The sequence below is a fragment of the Acipenser ruthenus genome, chromosome 7, assembly GCF_902713425.1.
Source record: "Acipenser ruthenus chromosome 7, fAciRut3.2 maternal haplotype, whole genome shotgun sequence".
In the NCBI taxonomy this organism is placed as follows: Eukaryota; Metazoa; Chordata; class Actinopteri; order Acipenseriformes; family Acipenseridae; genus Acipenser; species Acipenser ruthenus.
The window spans coordinates 27,918,998-27,929,091 of record NC_081195.1 but is presented as its reverse complement, the minus strand read 5'-3'; the positions used below and the strand labels follow the sequence as shown (position 1 = coordinate 27,929,091).

Here is a 10,094-nt window from a genome sequence, read left to right as displayed (position 1 = left end):
GGACAACACAGACCACTAGCCTGTTTGGGCAGAAACCAGAGGTAGGTGTAAATACCCAGGCTGCAAAGGGATCATCAAGGTGCAGTGTGTGAAGTGTGGGGTTTTCCTCTGTTTCACTGCTGAGAAGAACTGCTTTGTGGACTTTCACAAGCAGTGAGATGGACAGAACACATTTGCGCAGGATCACTGGACAAATGTAGTTTTTGTTTATTTTTAATTTATTTTTAACTCAAAATGTTGCATTACGATTCATTGTTTTCAAATCTGAGTCAAAATTATCATTTTGTTCCAAGAAGAAAATGTAATGTCATGCATGAAATTAAAATAAAAAGTTTGATTTTAAAAAAAACTGTGTTACTCTCATTTGTTCTATAGTGGTTCAATGTTGCCTCAAGGTAACGAACCCCAAAGTACCCTCCCAAATTTTGGGGGAGGAATTTAAGTTTTGGTAAGGCTAAGTTGGACCATTTTAAGTGCTAAAAACAAATGAAACATTTTTTTCAACAATGTTTTCACAATGTGGGCAATAGATTGATAAATATAAACTATTAACATATCTATTTTTGAAAGCATTCTTACTTTACAGCATTTTTTCACAACTGCCTAAAACTTTTGCACAGTACTGTGTATATATATATAAATTCATTCGATTTTTTTGGTGTTCAATAAATAGTTTTACCGTTTTTTTAATCACTCACGAATTAAAAAAGAAAATCTTTTAAAATCAAAATCGCAAAATTAACTGTTAATACCGTTCAATAAGGTTACTGTGGCAGGTTTGGGAAATAGCATAAGTGTCTAACTAGGCCTATATGGCGGGTAACCCTGATTTGTTAAGCGTTGTATTCGTGGTTCGTGCGTCTTGTTTTGTAAATATACCATCAAAACGTTTCGATAGTGCACCTACGACACCGTCAGCAAGACCTTACCCCGTGATCGTGACTGAATACCCTGAGCGTCTGCAGCTGCACAGGATCCGCAGAGCTGCTGGCGCTTGTGTCACGTGATGCTTGCTTCTACTAGTTCAAGGCGTGTGGAAGCGGGTGGGGTTTTGTACCTGTCTCTACCTTTACCTTAGTGCTCCTGTACGTAAATACATGTGTCGGGGATCGTGCTGAACACGGAACAGCAGTACAAAGAACTCTAGCGACCAAAATTCTTGCTGGTTACTCCTCACGTCGTGAAGGACAACAGAGGCTGCTCTACGAACGGAAGATCGTTTTTCTACAGAGATTAAGTAAGTGTTTCTGGATAATATTATAACCCCCCACCCCCCCGGGCTGGTGTAAGGCATGCTTTCCTTGTTTAGACTTTTGCTAAGGGTAATTTGAGTAGCGTAACATTTAAAAGAAAACATTGGCTCTTATTTGACGCAAAGTTTTTTGCATGTAATATTAATTATGTAACTTTTTTTTTTTGGGTAATATTCTGTGTGTCATGTAAACTGTTCAGACCCTACTTGTATTTGTGGATACACCGACTGATTGCATATTTAATACATTGCTTGACGTTCAGGATCTCCGTGTGCAGGCAACAAACTCGAATTATTTATGTGAGTGGCTACAGGGTTTTTTTTTTTTTTTTAGTAGATAGTTCTGGGACCGTTTTTTCAAAACTTTAAATCCGGATCAATTTTGTCTGGATTTTGGAATCCTGCTTTTTGTAAGCCAGATTGTTTGTTTGTTTTTATCTGGATAATTTGTATTCCGTTTTTCAGAGAAAGATAGTGTTGGATTACATGTGTCCAGATCAGAAATAATCACGATTAGGAAATCCTGTTTTTTCAAGGCGTGGGCCCCAACTTCAATTAAAACTCTGAATACATCAAATATCTCCGCGGGGTTTGAGCAGCGCAACGTAGCCAAGTCTGAACATGTATGGTGCTGAGTGAAGCAAGGCGATAATGTTTTTGCAGTTTATAACAGTAGTTGCACGTTTACACTACAAATACAAAACACATAAGCATACATACAACCTACAGAAACAAACACACTGTGCACAATAACTGCAAAAACCACTTCATTTGACAAAGTGCTAACAGAAACTAAAAAAATCCCCAAACAGAAAAAGCTGTATTGCTTTTTTGTTCTTAGCTGTATTGTAATCTCTTAGCTATGTTGTAATAACGTGTTACCTCTGTAAGTGAACCTGCATAAGGGCGTCTGTCAAGCAGAAATTAAAAATCATGCTAAGCTACTGCTGCTGCCTTCAAACCAAAACTCAAATCTTAGCTGTACAGCTAAACAAAGATACTGCGTTGCCTGCAAAAAACGGAACAAGCAGACAAAAATAGATTTTTTTTAAAAAAAACAGCCTTGAGTGACAAATTCAGCAACATGTTCAAGTTTTGTAAACCTTTTAAAATGAATTTGACACGCTAATGAAAAGGAACGTGCAATTCCCATGTTTTGCTGCCTTTAAAATAAATATTATACACGGAAGAAAAGTTAACGACAAACCTTAAATGACAAAACCCACGTTTTTGCATTTATTTACGTTTCTGATACCAACCAAGTAGAAATAATGATTACGTTTTAAAACCACAGATACATTCAAATAATTAATAAATTGTAACATCATACATGCCACTGACTCGCTAGGTCATTGTATGTAGTATGACTCAAACACCAATCATGAATTCGGTATTTTTTTGACACCGTTGCCATAGTAAACAAATGCACAGCGCTGATAAGTATGACTTCACAATGTGGAATACTGTCAGGAAAATAAAATGCCTGTTTTTCGCGGTAAATTATTTTTTGCTTACGAAATCAGCTGTCAATTCCCCAATGCCTGCCGTTGTACACATTTCAAATACACACTAATTTTTAATTTCCCAAAATATTTTTAAGACGGAAAACTGTTTATAGACGGAACACTCCCAACTACTATGTAAACTATTTAAAATATTTGTAGACAAAAAATAAATGTACTTACATATATTCGCGGTGAATGCACTTTAGAGTCAAACAGGCAGCGTCACCAAACCAGCGAGAACACAGTGTTAGATTTTAAGCAATTATTAAATACAGTGAAAGTCAGTCAATTACTTACCGTTGCCTAGTTAGTATCCTCTCGTCTCCGCTCCACACAGTTTAAGCGTCAGGGCTTGCAGTTATATAGTCAGGACGCTCCAGACAATCGCACGTATCTCTTCAAACAACAGCAATTTTAAGATATCTGTCAGCATTCGGCCAGCTGTCATAACCCTGTTCACTCGAGCCCTTCTATTAAACTAAACTCTTAAAAGAGTGTGCAGATTTGTTTTGCCATGTTGACTGCCGCACTACGACTAACTTATTTTAAAAATGCACATTAAAACGTCTGGGACTTTTTCAACAGGTTGTGAAAAGATCCGCGCCAACTGCCTCACAAGCTGTCAATCAAACGTGGTTTGCACATGATTCGTTGTGTGAGAGGACGATCTCACCCAAAATTGCATCACAATGACTACTTTGCTTTGATTGGCTAAAGCCTGCTGCATATTAAAAAAATAGCTTATTTGACTTAAACTTAAACACCTGCCTTCGGGGCGCACAGTTGATGTTTTTTATTTTTTTTTATTCACATAGGCGCAGATTTGGGTAGGCATCTATGTGAACTGGGTGGGCCGTGGTTACACCACTGCCTAAGAGTGCGCACGTTTACTTGGTTATGAGACAAACAAATAAGTATGTCAAGAAAATACTCTATCAAGTTATTAAACTAAAAAAAGTATTTGTTTACATAATTAGCACGGAATGTAAACTGACTGCAAAGACTTTAAACAGATTTAAACATCCTCCGCCGCACAATAGAATGTATAAATGGGGTGCTTAAGAGACGATTCGCTTGTTTGGATTACCTGCGTGTGGATCCGCCCAGTGCATGCAACATCATTCTAGCATGCATCGTATTGCACAATATTGCTGTCATGCGCAAGGTGCCATTTACTGGGGAGGACTTGAATGACTTTCCGGAGCCTTAAGAACAACAGCGTGATACACCTTTAAAATCACAGCAGGATGGGTTCCCGAGTGGAGCATCCAGTAAAAGCACTTGCGTAGAGAGCCGGAGGCGCCGTATAGCCTGGACGTCGCCGGTTCGAGTCCAGGCTGTTCCACAGCCGACCGTGGATGGGAGCTCCCAGGGGGCGGCGCTCAATTGGCCGAGCGTCGCCCGGGGGGGTGGAGGGTTAGGTCTGCCGGGGGGTCCTCGGCTCACCGCAACCCCTGTAGTCTGGCCGGGCGCCTGCGGGCTTGCCTGTAAGCTGCCCGAGAGCTGCGTTGTCCTCCAACACTGTAGCGTTTGGGTGGCTGCATAGTGAGTCCACAGTGTGAAAAAAGCGGTCGGTCTGACGGCACACGCTTCGGAGGACAGCGTGTGTTCGTCTTTGCCCTCCCGAGTCAGTGCAGAGGTGGTAGCAGTGAGCTGAGCCTAGTGAAATAATTGGCCATTCCAAATTGGGAGAAAATAATAAAAATAATTGGCAACAATTAAATAATAAAAAAAAAAAACAGCAGGATCGACTTGCTGGATGTGCAATGAGAGATTCTTTTGTAAGAAACTACTTTTAAAAGGGTCATGGTTTAAACTTTAATTTAAACTTTGACGAAAAGGTATGTAGGCTGCAGTTTCCTTTTTTTTAATTTCTAAATAACACACACTCACATGCGGATGTACAGCATAGAGTGCCTTGCATAAGTATTCCCCCCCCCCCCCCCCCCTTGATCTATAGCATATACAGTGCCTTGCGAAAGTATTCGGCCCCCTTGAACTTTGCGACCTTTTGCCACATTTCAGGCTTCAAACATAAAGATATGAAACTGTAATTTTTTGTGAAGAATCAACAACAAGTGGGACACAATCATGAAGTGGAACGAAATTTATTGGATATTTCAAACTTTTTTAACAAATAAAAAACTGAAAAATTGGGCGTGCAAAATTATTCAGCCCCCTTAAGTTAATACTTTGTAGCGCCACCTTTTGCTGCGATTACAGGTGTAAGTCGCTTGGGGTATGTCTCTATCAGTTTTGCACATCGAGAGACTGAAATTTTGGATGGAGAGCATTTGTGAACAGCAGTTTTCAGTTCTTTCCACAGATTCTCGATTGGATTCAGGTCTGGACTTTGACTTGGCCATTCTAACACCTGGATATGTTTATTTGTGAACCATTCCATTGTAGATTTTGCTTTATGTTTTGGATCATTGTCTTGTTGGAAGACAAATCTCCGTCCCAGTCTCAGGTCTTTTGCAGACTCCATCAGGTTTTCTTCCAGAATGGTCCTGTATTTGGCTCCATCCATCTTCCCATCAATTTTAACCATCTTCCCTGTCCCTGCTGAAGAAAAGCAGGCCCAAACCATGATGCTGCCACCACCATGTTTGACAGTGGGGATGGCGTGTTCAGGGTGATGAGCTGTGTTGCTTTTACGCCAAACATAACGTTTTGCATTGTTGCCAAAAAGTTCGATTTTGGTTTCATCTGACCAGAGCACCTTCTTCCACATGTTTGGTGTGTCTCCCAGGTGGCTTGTGGCAAACTGTAAACAACACTTTTTATGGATATCTTTAAGAAATGGCTTTCTTCTTGCCACTCTTCCATAAAGGCCAGATTTGTGCAGTATACGACTGATTGTTGTCCTATGGACAGAGTCTCCCACCTCAGCTGTAGATCTCTGCAGTTCATCCAGAGTGATCATGGGCCTCTTGGCTGCATCTCTGATCAGTCTTCTCCTTGTATGAGCTGAAAGTTTAGAGGGACGGCCAGGTCTTGGTAGATTTGCAGTGGTCTGATACTCCTTCCATTTCAATATTATCGCTTGCACAGTACTCCTTGGGATGTTTAAAGCTTGGGAAATCTTTTTGTATCCAAATCCGGCTTTAAACTTCTCCACAACAGTATCTCGGACCTGCCTGGTGTGTTCCTTGTTCTTCATGATGCTCTCTGCGCTTTAAACGGACCTCTGAGACTATCACAGTGCAGGTGCATTTATACGGAGACTTGATTACACACAGGTGGATTCTATTTATCATCATTAGTCATTTAGGTCAACATTGGATCATTCAGAGATCCTCACTGAACTTCTGGAGAGAGTTTGCTGCACTGAAAGTAAAGGGGCTGAATAATTTTGCACGCCCAATTTTTCAGTTTTTTATTTGTTAAAAAAGTTTGAAATATCCAATAAATTTCGTTCCACTTCATGATTGTGTCCCACTTGTTGTTGATTCTTCACAAAAAATTACAGTTTCATATCTTTATGTTTGAAGCCTGAAATGTGGCAAAAGGTCGCAAAGTTCAAGGGGGCCGAATATTTTCGCAAGGCACTGTATGTGCTGGACAACTAACATTTCTTTTATAGGTTAAGTGCTCTCGAGTAAACGGCCGTTTTCTTTTTCTTTATGCGACAGATGCTGTTAATAAAATGTTTTATACAAACATGAATAATACAATAAAACCAACTGTGGGTAATGTGTTACATTATTTAAGACATATTATTATGTTTTCCATCTAAATGGAGACCAAATTTAATTGTTTCACAAAGTTGTATCATTTGAATCCACCTTCCGAGTGGGATCAGAACAATCCTGATATATGACATCAGAGTAATTGTGATCTCCTCTTTTAAATTCTGATAAACCCAATTGCAATATTTAGTTGTGATTAAAAGTGGGATTGGATTACCAAAACTAGATCCGGATCACAGTAATCTCGATCGCATTTCGATGTTTTGAAAAACCCAGTTTTACAATATAATCAAACACGGAAACCCAATTACCAAAGTTTTGAAAAACTGGCCTCTGTTATTTTTCAGGGAGCGGTATGAAAGTGCTTATGCGCTGTGGTAAAGCGGTTGTTATCCAGTAATTGGAAGCCCAGTTAATAAGAATAGGGGAGACCAGGGACAGTTGTAACAGTTTTTAATTTTGCATCATAACTCCAAGACCATTTGAGCTGGTTTTCCCATTTTGTGATACAAACAACTTACACCTGTCTTTTACCAATTCCCAGCGTTTTCATGTTTGTAGAGGTAATGTAAAGACCACAGTATTGCTTCAAATGTAAGGAGTCCGATGTTACAATGGACCCCATGGCCGGGGGCAGTTGTAACATTTTGTGTATTTTATTTAATAACAAATAAACACCAACATGTTGCATGTCATTTAAAAACAGGGATATCTTTAGTCAATAAGATATATATATATATATATATATATATAATATATATATATATATATATATATATATATATATATATATAATGTGAACTGGCCGGCACCGCTCACGGTTCGTTGCCCCTTTAAAAACTGACCCAACACACAGACTTGGATTTTTCAGCGCAGTTGCGCTATTTTTAATAAACACAAAACAAATACAAAACAAAAACCTAACTCCGTTTTGGAGCGCTAACTAAACAGGTTATTCCCTGACTAACTCGCAGGACAGCTACGCCGTTTACCTGCCCAACACACACAAAAACCACAGGCTTAACACAGCACTTACTTTTCAACTCTGGCTAATCGGAGACAGAGCACCTCTTCTGCCTCCTTCTACTCAGCAGCCCTGAGCATTCTGACTGCTCTTTATACCCTGCACCTGGTCCCAATTTCCAATTACCACCCAGGTGCAGGGGATAATTAAACAATTAAACAGTTCACAAACAATGATTAACAGAAAAGCAAAACAATTCAACAATAAACCAAAACAATTAACCTAAACAAACGTGCATATTCACATGTTTTCTCCTTCAGGGAGGCTTTAACCCCCTCCCTGCTATCTCACAATATATATATCCTCATCAGAAAGATCGAACTCTTCCTTTCTCTGGTGTTTTGTCTTTGCCTTTTTCTTTCCAGTTTTCTTTTTTATATTGGCCGAATCAATTTTCCTTTTTGCCTTCTGACCCACAAATTTCTTTTTTCAGCTTTCATGGCTAATTTTACCTGTGTGTCAGTGAGAACTGCTGTTACTTTCCTCTTTCTCCCTTCTGTTTTGATTTGCCTTGGGCCTGCTTTGGAACGGGCAGACGGCGACTGGAGAGAATGCTTCCTTTTGTGTCTCTCTCTTGGAGAGCTTGATTATAGCCTGATGTACTTGCCTCTGGAGAGGTGACTTGAGGTGTGGTTGGAGAGGTGACTTGAGGTGTGGTTGGAGAGGTGACCTGAGGTGTGGTTGGAGAGGTGACCTCAGGTGTGGTTGGAGAGGTGACCTCGGGTGTGGTTGGAGAGGTGACTTGAGATGTGGTTGGAGAGGTGACCTGAAGTGTGGTTGGAGAGGTGACTTGAGGTGTGGTTGGAGAGGTGAGCTGTGTTAGGAGAGGTGACCTGAGGTGTGGTTGGAGAGGTGACCTGAGGTGTGGTTGGAGAGGTGACTTGAGGTGTGGTTGGAGAGGTGACCTGAGGTGTGGTTGGAGAGGTGACTTGAGGTGTGGTTGGAGAGGTGACTTGAGGTGTGGTTGGAGAGGTGACCTGAGGTGTGGTTGGAGAGGTGACCTGAGGTGTGGTTGGAGAGGTGACCTGAGGTGTGGTTGGAGAGGTGACCTCAGGTGTGGTTGGAGAGGTGACCTCGGGTGTGGTTGGAGAGGTGACTTGAGGTGTGGTTGGAGAGGTGACTTGAGGTGTGGTTGGAGATCTGACCTGTGTTAGGAGAGGTGACTCTGATGCATTTGTGTTTTCATTTGAAAGTGAAGCAGGTGAAAGTGGCCGATCAGTGACAAAAAACAGTGTGTATTTAGTGAACTTACTTATAAACTAGACACTTTGGAGCCGTTGGGAATGAACATTCTATTCTGAGGTCATCATCCTCATCAGCAACATCAGCAACATTCTGGAATTTTATTTAAAAGACTACTTGTTTGTTTTTTTACCAACTTCTTAAAGCACTGTTTTTTTCGTATTCAGCCGATGAAGGACTTGTAGTCTGAAACGTCCTGATAATTGATTTGTAATCAATTATTCTACCTTTTTAAGTACCTGAAATATCCTTTTCTTTTTTCTTATTGATCATTTTGGTACACAGCAGTTTTCCTTTTTATCAAACTTTACATATATATATATATATATATGGACTCAGTGACTTGTCATCCTGCTGCTCAAGTTATAAATAGCTTTACATTTCATAACAATCCCAGGATATTTGAGACATTTTAGTTATTTTGACAATAATCATGATTTATCGTGATCATTTACTGCCGATAATTAATAACTAAAACTTTCATTATCACCCAATTGTATCTGTGTCTGTCTCCCCACCTTAGATTTGAACCTACAACCAAGAAATGGTGTTTAATTAATGGTGTCTTTGTATGTCTGCAGAGATGACCGTGTCTAAAATCGTTCCCAAGAACAAGGCTCCTGGGGTGGATTTCTGTGGAGTGAAGCAGTACTATTACATCATCCGATCTGACCTCGGCTGCTACATGAGATCTAGCAACTTCCATGAAGGAAGAGACCTGTCTGTGTTCAGCCTGCATCAGTCCTGCCGTGGAGGAGACTTCTACCTGGCTCACCAGGATGATCTCTTCTACATCATCAAAGGGACATGAACGCACTGCTGTAAAGTTATTGTATAATGTCTCTGTTCCTAATTTGTTGTTTTCAAGGTGATTGGAATGTGAAACCAATGGAAACAAATGCTGAGATGTGTTAAAAAAAAAATCTAACTCTTATTGTACTGAAATCAATAAAAAGATAAATAAGCTGCATACCTTGAGCCCAAATCATTATTTCTCTTCTCCATCACCCTCCAATATAGTTTCTGTAACTAGGAACCAGGCCTGGGAACATGATCTATTCTAATACCCTTGGCAGAAAGCAAATAGAATTTGGAGATCTTTAAATCTTTTTGTGGTAATTAAATATATGTGTAATATATGAAGTAATTTTAATTGTTAGAAGGACAGTAGAGGAGTAGCAACTATAACTACTACTGCAGATATACAGCTCCAGTTCTGAACAAGATCAGATATAACCGTGCTAGAAGTGCAGTAGAGGAGTGAATAGGCATACAAATAAATAAACGCATGCACTATATATATATATATATATATATATATATATATATATATAAACATTCATTCATTCATGTTCATTAAAAAATTCTACCTGTTTAAA

The 10,094-nt window shown here is 39.8% G+C and overlaps 1 long non-coding RNA gene across 1 annotated transcript; it reads left to right on the top strand.

The window, feature by feature from the left end:
* Positions 1-845: 845 nt before the first annotated feature.
* LOC131737475 (uncharacterized) lies at positions 846-9,685 on the top strand. The gene is made up of 2 exons (XR_009329117.1): positions 846-1,237; positions 9,297-9,685. It is a non-coding gene; the product is annotated as an uncharacterized LOC131737475 (long non-coding RNA).
* Positions 9,686-10,094: the final 409 nt, after the last annotated feature.